Source organism: Geospiza fortis, unplaced genomic scaffold (genome assembly GCF_000277835.1).
Source record: "Geospiza fortis unplaced genomic scaffold, GeoFor_1.0 scaffold333, whole genome shotgun sequence".
Classification (NCBI taxonomy): Eukaryota; Metazoa; Chordata; class Aves; order Passeriformes; family Thraupidae; genus Geospiza; species Geospiza fortis.
In genome coordinates, this window is record NW_005054347.1 from 3,314,171 (window position 1) to 3,321,877 (window position 7,707).

Sequence of the window (7,707 nt, forward strand, 5' to 3'; positions counted from 1 at the left end):
GCCCTCCACAGGCGGCCGGCGGTGGCCGCGGCGGGGCTCCATGGTGGCAGCCCTGCTGTTACTGCCCCTTGCTGCCCGTCCCCTGCTGGGTTTCCCAATCTCTTCCCCCGGTCTCCTCCTCTCTCCAGGACGTGCAGCTTCAGCCTTTGCTCCTCCCGATCTTCCCATCTGCCTGTCCCCGCTCCTGGTGTCGGTCACACGGCTCGGGGCCCCCGGTCCCCGCCTGGAACCTCCTTAATCCAGCTCAGATATTCTGCGGGTTCGGCTGCCAGGATGAAACAAACGTGGGATTTTTCACATACAAACTGCTATTTTAAAAATTAGCACTTATCCGCTTGTAGGCAACCTGTAACAGGTATGGAAAAAGACACCTTTCTTCCTGCTGCGACGGACTGCCAGATTCCAAGTATCCGTTCCAAAGCACGGCAGGACTAAAACATCTCATTAAACATTTTCGAGGGGGATTTGGTTTTGGTTTACATTGGCGAGAGGCTGATTTTTTTCCCTGACCTCATCTTTGGCAGAGCCTGAGCTATTTTTACTGCAACTCTTCAACAAACAAAGTTCATTTGCTATACAGTTATGGATCGAATTACCAAAGCCCAAACAGTTAAAAACCAGAGGAGTTGTAACTAAAAAGGGGTCTTGGGCAAGAATGTGTCACTCAGCTTTGCTGTACCATATTATTAATGTTTTCTCATTATCGTTCGTAATTAATTTTACATCTAGTCTTTTCAGCATAATCTAAAATGTGCTTGAGGGAGTTTGATGTTGGACACATTAGCACTATCTCTAAATACTGAACAGAGACTTTTCCTTACAGTTGGATTAAAATACCTCTATTCTGCAATGTCTTGATTAAATTTAGTCTCAGAATTTCCGTCAAGAGTCTACAGCAAAACTTTCTCTGTATGTTTAACTACAAAAGCTATTATCATCTTTGCACAGGTAACAGATTAAAAGTACTTCGTGTGGGGGCAAAAAATGTCTTGCTTTCTTAATTTCCTCCTGGATTTCCTTCACAGGAAATTTTCCCACGCTCACAAATGTTAAATATCAACCACCTGCAAACATCTATTTTAATGACAGCTGAAACACAGGGTGCAGCAAAGCTTTGGTAATTAAGCCATTAAATTATTATTATTATTATTACTAGTAGTAGTAGTAGTAGTAGTAGTAGTAGTAGTAGTATTATCATATTTTAGAGAGTGACAAAGCAGATGGAACTACCCAGATGCATCAGTCTCTTTTCTCTATATTCAAGCAGAATTGAGTCTCAGAATAGGGGGTTTTAGCAAGATTTTTTCTTTAGAACTTTTTTTTTAAATAAGTTAAATTTCAGTGTTTTATATTTTAGTGGGATTTATCTCAGCAAGATAAATAAAGTCAGCTCTGGGGTCCTTCATGTCAGGGTCCAGTGATCCCTGCGACTTTGTACCCCGTTTAAAAAAAAAATAAACAGTATCTCCCTGATATCCTCGTCCCTGGTGTTGGGGAGCTATTAGTTGGCTTTAAGATGACATCTGCTGGTAGGTTTTGATTATCGCTCCTTTTAGGAACTGATCCCAGAACTATGCAAATTAATTATCGTTCCCCTGTTTCCCATCAAAAAATTTACCTCCTTTTTGTTTCCCAAGCAAGATATGTGTAATTCCTGCTTTTGGACTGCGAATGTCTTACTGCTCATAGCCAGGAATAAGCACTGGTGCAAAGCAGCATCACTAAAACACACCAGAGAGATCCAGTGAAGCTGAACCTCAGTCGGAAACACCCACATTGTTTCATATAACATTGCGAGAGGTCCTGTGACTCGTGACGCGACTGAGCCCTGTTTTGAGAGGGAAATAAACCATCTTATGAGCCCTCCCATGGCTTCATCTCAACGGTGAGTCCTGTTTTTAAAGCAGAAAAAACCGGGCATCGCAGCAGGACTTTGTCTCACTCAGTCCCCGTCTCCCCACGCAGCTGGCAGGAGCAGCGGGGCAAATCTGCAGCCTGGAAACCTGCAGAGGACCAGAGACTTCTGGAGCCTCCCTCTGTTTCCCGGAGAGAGGAAAATAAACGCTGCATTAAAAAACTCATCAAAGCGACTCATCAAAGGCAGAGCCTCGCAGATGTCTCAGCGCTCTCGGTTCTGGGGATCTCCTCCCCTCCCAGAAGGGCCCCCAGCCTGGAAATGTCTGTGCTCAGGGTGTTCATTCCCCTCTCCCCCAGATGCCCCCAGCGTGCTCCATGCGAGGATCAGCCACTCCAAACAGCAGCTCTGTGCCTTTGTGGTTTGCACCTCTCTCCTCCAGATGGGTCACTTTGGCTTTTTAAATGTGACTGGTCTGGAAAGGGAGCAGCACAGGGTTCACTCACGGGTGGACACCAAAACAGACAGGAGAAGGTGGCTGAGAGCAGGCAGAAGGGGGAACTCCCTTCCTCCAGGATCTGCAAATGCCTCGGAGGAGAGAGGTGTGGGAAATTTCTCCTTCCCAAGAAGAAAGCTGATGCAATGGATCCATGTAAATTTGCCCCCACTGCAGCAGAGCAGATGTCTTCGCCAGCAGAGTTTCTGTGGGCTCCAAAATTAAACAAGTGTCACACGACAGGGACTGTCTCTGTTGCCTCCCAAGGGCCCAAGACAGTGGTTTGACCTCACAGTATTGTGATGAGATTGGGCATTTTAGTGATTTAACCTAATAAATACTTTCTGTAATGAAACCTGTCTAGAAAAACCATCTTTGGGTAAGACTGGTCAAATTCTGCTCTGATTTACTCTTGTGGAGATCTGAAGTCATGTCACAGGAGCTGGAAGAGAGGGTCCCCATGGGAATTCCAGGAATTTTCTCTTGATTAATGTCAATATAGGTCCTTTTCTAGCTCCTGTCCTAGGTGGATGTTTAACAGCAATGAAAAAATTATGCCTTTAGGTTTCAGTCACACACCAAACCCCTAGATTTTGAAAACCATCTTAATGGGTTCCCTGGGAGGAACATTCTCCCACACATGCCTCCCTCAGCCAGCCTTGCAGGTGGCCTTTGCAGAACAGGGACAAGTTTGCTTGTGGGCAAGAGGGCATTTCCAGCCACTCTGAGCAGGGGAAGGGGGAAGGCACAGCTGGGGCTGTGCTCTGACCCCCTGCCCCTTGCCTTGTCATGCCCATGCTCCTGGCAGCAAGGAGGGCTCTGTGGGGCAGCCTGAATGCTGTCCTCTGCACAAGGATGAACCTGCCTTCTGCCCAATTCTGTCTCACCACTGGTGCAGAGGAGGTGGCCAGTGTGTCCTTGTGCTCAAAGCCTGCTCCATGTCAGCCCAAACCCACCACCACAGGTCTCTGCATGAGACCTGGCAACCATGGGAATGTCAGAGCATCTTCCATGCTCCTCTTCCAGGAGGCTGGCACAGCACCAGACACCCTGCCTGGGGAACTGGAAAGGGATTGTTCTAGGGCAGATGGAAATGCCCAAATTGACAGCTCCTGTACTGGCACTGGTGCTGCAGCCTTGTGCTCCCCTGCCTGCTCATCACGGCCATCTGCTGCCTTGGCTGCAGTGCAGAGCCTGCCTGCCCTGGCACGCTGCTGTGGCATGGCTGTCACCAAGCTCCTGGCGGTGCCCTGGTTGTGGAGTGGCACTGAGCTGACCAGCTGGCTCTGAGGTGCTCCCAACCATGAGGCCGTGCAAACACTGGGACAAGGAGCCAGGACTGACCCTGTGTCACTGTGCCTTGCCTCAGCCCTGGGCACAGCCCATCACACCATGCTCCAGCCCTTGGGATCTGAGGAGCAAAGGGTGAGACCCCAATACTCAGGGCAGGCCTGGGACATGGCTTCTCTCAGCAGCATCTGAACTTCTGAGATGTCTGAGTACCAATTTTGTAGAGGAAAACCTTAAACATCTGATGAAGTTGCATTAGCTTTGTATTCACCCACCAAAGTGCAGAAATGCAGATTTGCACTGCCTTGGACCATGGTGGATGCTGAAAGAGGCCATGCAGTCCTGTGAAGATCAAGGCCAACAGCCCAATGGCCATCAGTCCCACCTCTCCTGCCTCAGCTGAGGCACAAAAGGGTTTCTGCATTGCCTGGTGTGCTGTTCTCACTCCCCAGCTAACGCAGGTTATCTCTAGGATGAAAGCACAGCCTTTTGTGTCCTCAGGCTGCACAGCAGCCTCTCCTCCTCTAGTTATGCTCCTCACACTTGCACTCACTCCTTATCTCTGCAGATACAACAGTGAAGAGATTTTTCTCTTTTGTGGCACTGAAATTGGAGACCTCTGCCACCACAGGGCTCTTCAGCTTGTCCCCCCCACCAGCCACCCCAGGCTTGGGCACCTTTAGCTCTGCCCCTGCTTTCTCCAGCCCTCTTTGCAGAGCTGCAAGACCTACAAGTACCCAGATGCTACCAGATCCCTGCTCAGCTCTCTCAGAGATCCCACTCCCTGATCAGCCTGTCCGCAGATACATTTAGGTTTCCCAGACCCTTAATTTTCCCTGGCTCCCTGAGCCAGTGAAGTCACAGTGTTAATTGTTCCTTGCCCAGAATGCTTCTCTAACTCTTATGCTTTGCTCTCTGATCCACAGTTTTTGGCTTTTTTTTTTTTCAGTTCTGTTCTTCCTTCCTTTGCTGGGCTACCAAGCTGTGGAGAGCTCTTGGAACAGAAGATGAGTCAGGAGAGATATGCAGAGGGAAGAAGATGATATTCCAGCCTTGAAGTCAGGTTCACTGCCTGCGTCATTGTTATTAAAAATAGATGAATGGCAGTGCTCCTTACATTGGAGGAGAGGCACAGGAGATGTAATATCCTGGGCTGCTGAGCAAATGCTCCCTCTGTCTGCCTGCAAGTCCCACAGTGGCATCTTCTGCTCTTTGATAAATTCTCTTTTCTTGGCTCTGACTTGTGGGATTTAATTTGCCTTTCATAAAAAACTGGTTTAATGTTTCAGCCTTGGGAGGGGGAATGACTCACTCAATGATTAGCTCTTCTGCTCCAGTCAGTTGGCTTCCAGCTTCCTTGAGAATTGAAAATCCCTAGAAGTGGCAAGTTGTCTTCTTTTGGGAGCAGGCCCTCTCCTCATTCTGCACTGAAGAGCTCCTGGAGGATGAAAGCAGCTGTTTAGAGATGATACCTGGGCCTGTCTACCCCAAGACCATCCTAATCATGCCCCACTCTCATCAAAAAGCAAGGGGACAGGGGGCAGGCTGGGATCTGCTGGGCTCTGCAAGGCCAGGCTGAGATGTGCACCAGCCGTGCTCCCAGTGCCCCTGCAAAGGGCAGAGGGGAGAGAGGCCAAAGCACAAGAAATGGAATGATTTACATGAGCCCAGAGCCCAGGTGAACCACCCACATGCCCAGAGCCATCCCTCTGCTCAGGACTCCACTGCTGCAATCACTCTCCCCTGGGCTGGTGATCACTCTCCAGATTTTGTGGGGCTGCAGGTGATGGTGGCAGCGAGGCCAAAGCTCTGCTCCCTCAGGGGACACTCAGCCTATGTCATACGCTGGGTTTGGGGGGCACAGCCCAAGGACTGAGTTTACTTGTCCTTCCCAGGGCCAGCATCTCCATCCCTCCTGCCTCTGCCCTTACTTCCCCTCAGCTCTTTTGCTGCCACTATTTTCTATTCACTTATTTTCTATGATCTGCTTCTTCCTATTAAATTACTATAACCAACATTATAATCGCTGGTCTGCTCCATGACTTGGCTGGCTGCCAGGAAAAAAAGGATGGGAGCTGAACAGAGCCACTGCAAGAGGGAGGTGTGACAGTGGCAGAAGTTGATGTTGTGGTTTTTGAGCACAAAACTTTCTTTCAAAAGTTATTCTAAGTCCTCAACTCTCAGTGCTACCCAGACCTGTCTGATCTAGATGCTGCTAGGGCTTGCAAGGGTGTTTTCATTCTCACTCAAGAACAAGCCAAGAGCCTACAGAGACATGGGGGGCTGCTGCCTGCTGTCTAAGGGGAATAGTTTTGCTTATTCCATGAGGAAGTTGCTGTGTACCAGAGAGATGTTAAAGTTCCCCTTCCTTTTGCTCTCTTCTCCAGGATGGGACATCAGCAGTATCATCCTAAAGATATTATCACACAGATGCTGTCCCTTTTCTTACTCCCAATTGCTCCTTCCTTGCTATGGGGAGCCAGAGGTACCTCATTAGTGTGTTAATAATAATCCTGATGAGTGTGGACATCAGCTAAATAATAGCAGTGACCTGCAGGGGGTCTCATCTGCCCAGATTTATGGTGCTGCTCACCAGCCCCTCTGAGGACTGCCAGCGCCCCTTCCTCCTTGTCCCCCAGCTGTTGAAAATACCCCGTGCAGCGTCTGTGTGCTTAATTAAAGCACAGGGACCGGTAGCCTTGACGACTGCGAGCCACCCGCTGTAAGGCAGCTGAGGTGGATATTATGGCTCTGGCGTCTCCAGGGAGAGGCCAGAACAGAGAAGTGAGTCAAGCACACAGGCATTGGACCTTCTCATGAGCTGGGGGCACAGCCAGCAGTGCCATTGTGCCCTGGAGCTCATGCCCTGCTCAGGGACATGCCCTGGTCCCTCGCTGGTGAGATGTGGCTCCTGGCCCGGGTGATGCAGCACTGAGACACCAAGCCTGTCTGGAGCAAAGGGGGCTTTGGTCTCTTGGGTAGCCCTGCAACCTCTGTGGGTAATAGAAGACTCCCATAACCAACTCCACAGCTGTAAATATGCTTAAAAGAATTCCCCTTAGAACTGGGACATTTGTACAAGCACAATTACCTCTGCCAGAAAATGGTACAGCTAGTTTTCCTGGCAGTAAGTAGCGAGCAGCTAGAAACACATTTCCCGTGAGGGGTTAAGAGTGAATTTTACTTTTTCATATAAAGCTGGTAGAAGGCATGATCAGTTCTGTATCAGATCAACTCTCTTCTACCTCAGAACTGAGAACCAAGCAGCTCCATATTGAAAAAGGGAGGCAAAACCTCTTGGGTTAATACCCATTTCTACTTTCCTCCTCTGTCCCCTGGTGCTGCAGGCACGGGGATCTGATGGAGAAGGGGACCCACAGCCCCACCTCTGTCAAAGCAGCCTGAGAGAGGGTCAGCATGGATCACGCCATGACATGGGGCCCTCTTCTTCAGAAATACTGGCCAGAAGAGAGCAATCAGATCTCCTGAAGAATGGCTCAGCCTGGATGTGCCTGGATGAGGCTGGTCAGGCCTCCAGAGGCTGGAAGGGAGGTGAAGCCAGGGGATGTCCCAGGGGCTGCAGGATGTCCTGAGAAGCCAGGCATGGCACATTGAGCACCCGGCTGAGCCCTGACCAGGGCAGTTATCCAGGGGTGCTTGCCACCCAGCTGTGCCCACAGACCCAGGTACCCTGAAACTGCCCGGAGACCCCAAGATGATGCCCCACGTTGGACTCATCTGCTGTTCCCATCCCGCATGGGGCAGAAGTGGGGGTGTCAGGCGCAAGTGGAGCTGCCTAGAGCAGATTAGGAGGTGGTGAGATCCTCGTCTGGGGTCACTGGAACCACTGTCTGTGGGGTAATGAGGTGGTGTAAACCTGGGCTAAGGATTCGTAGAACAAAGGCAGGACTGGGGGTGCCGGGGACCAAGTGGGGATGCTGGGGGCGGTGCGAACCCAACCGAGGGTGCCGGGGACCGAATCGGGACCGGACCGAGAGTGCGCTGTCCGACACGGGGATCTGGGGTACGGGGCCGGCAGCTGCCCCCTCCCCGCTCCTCCGGGGCC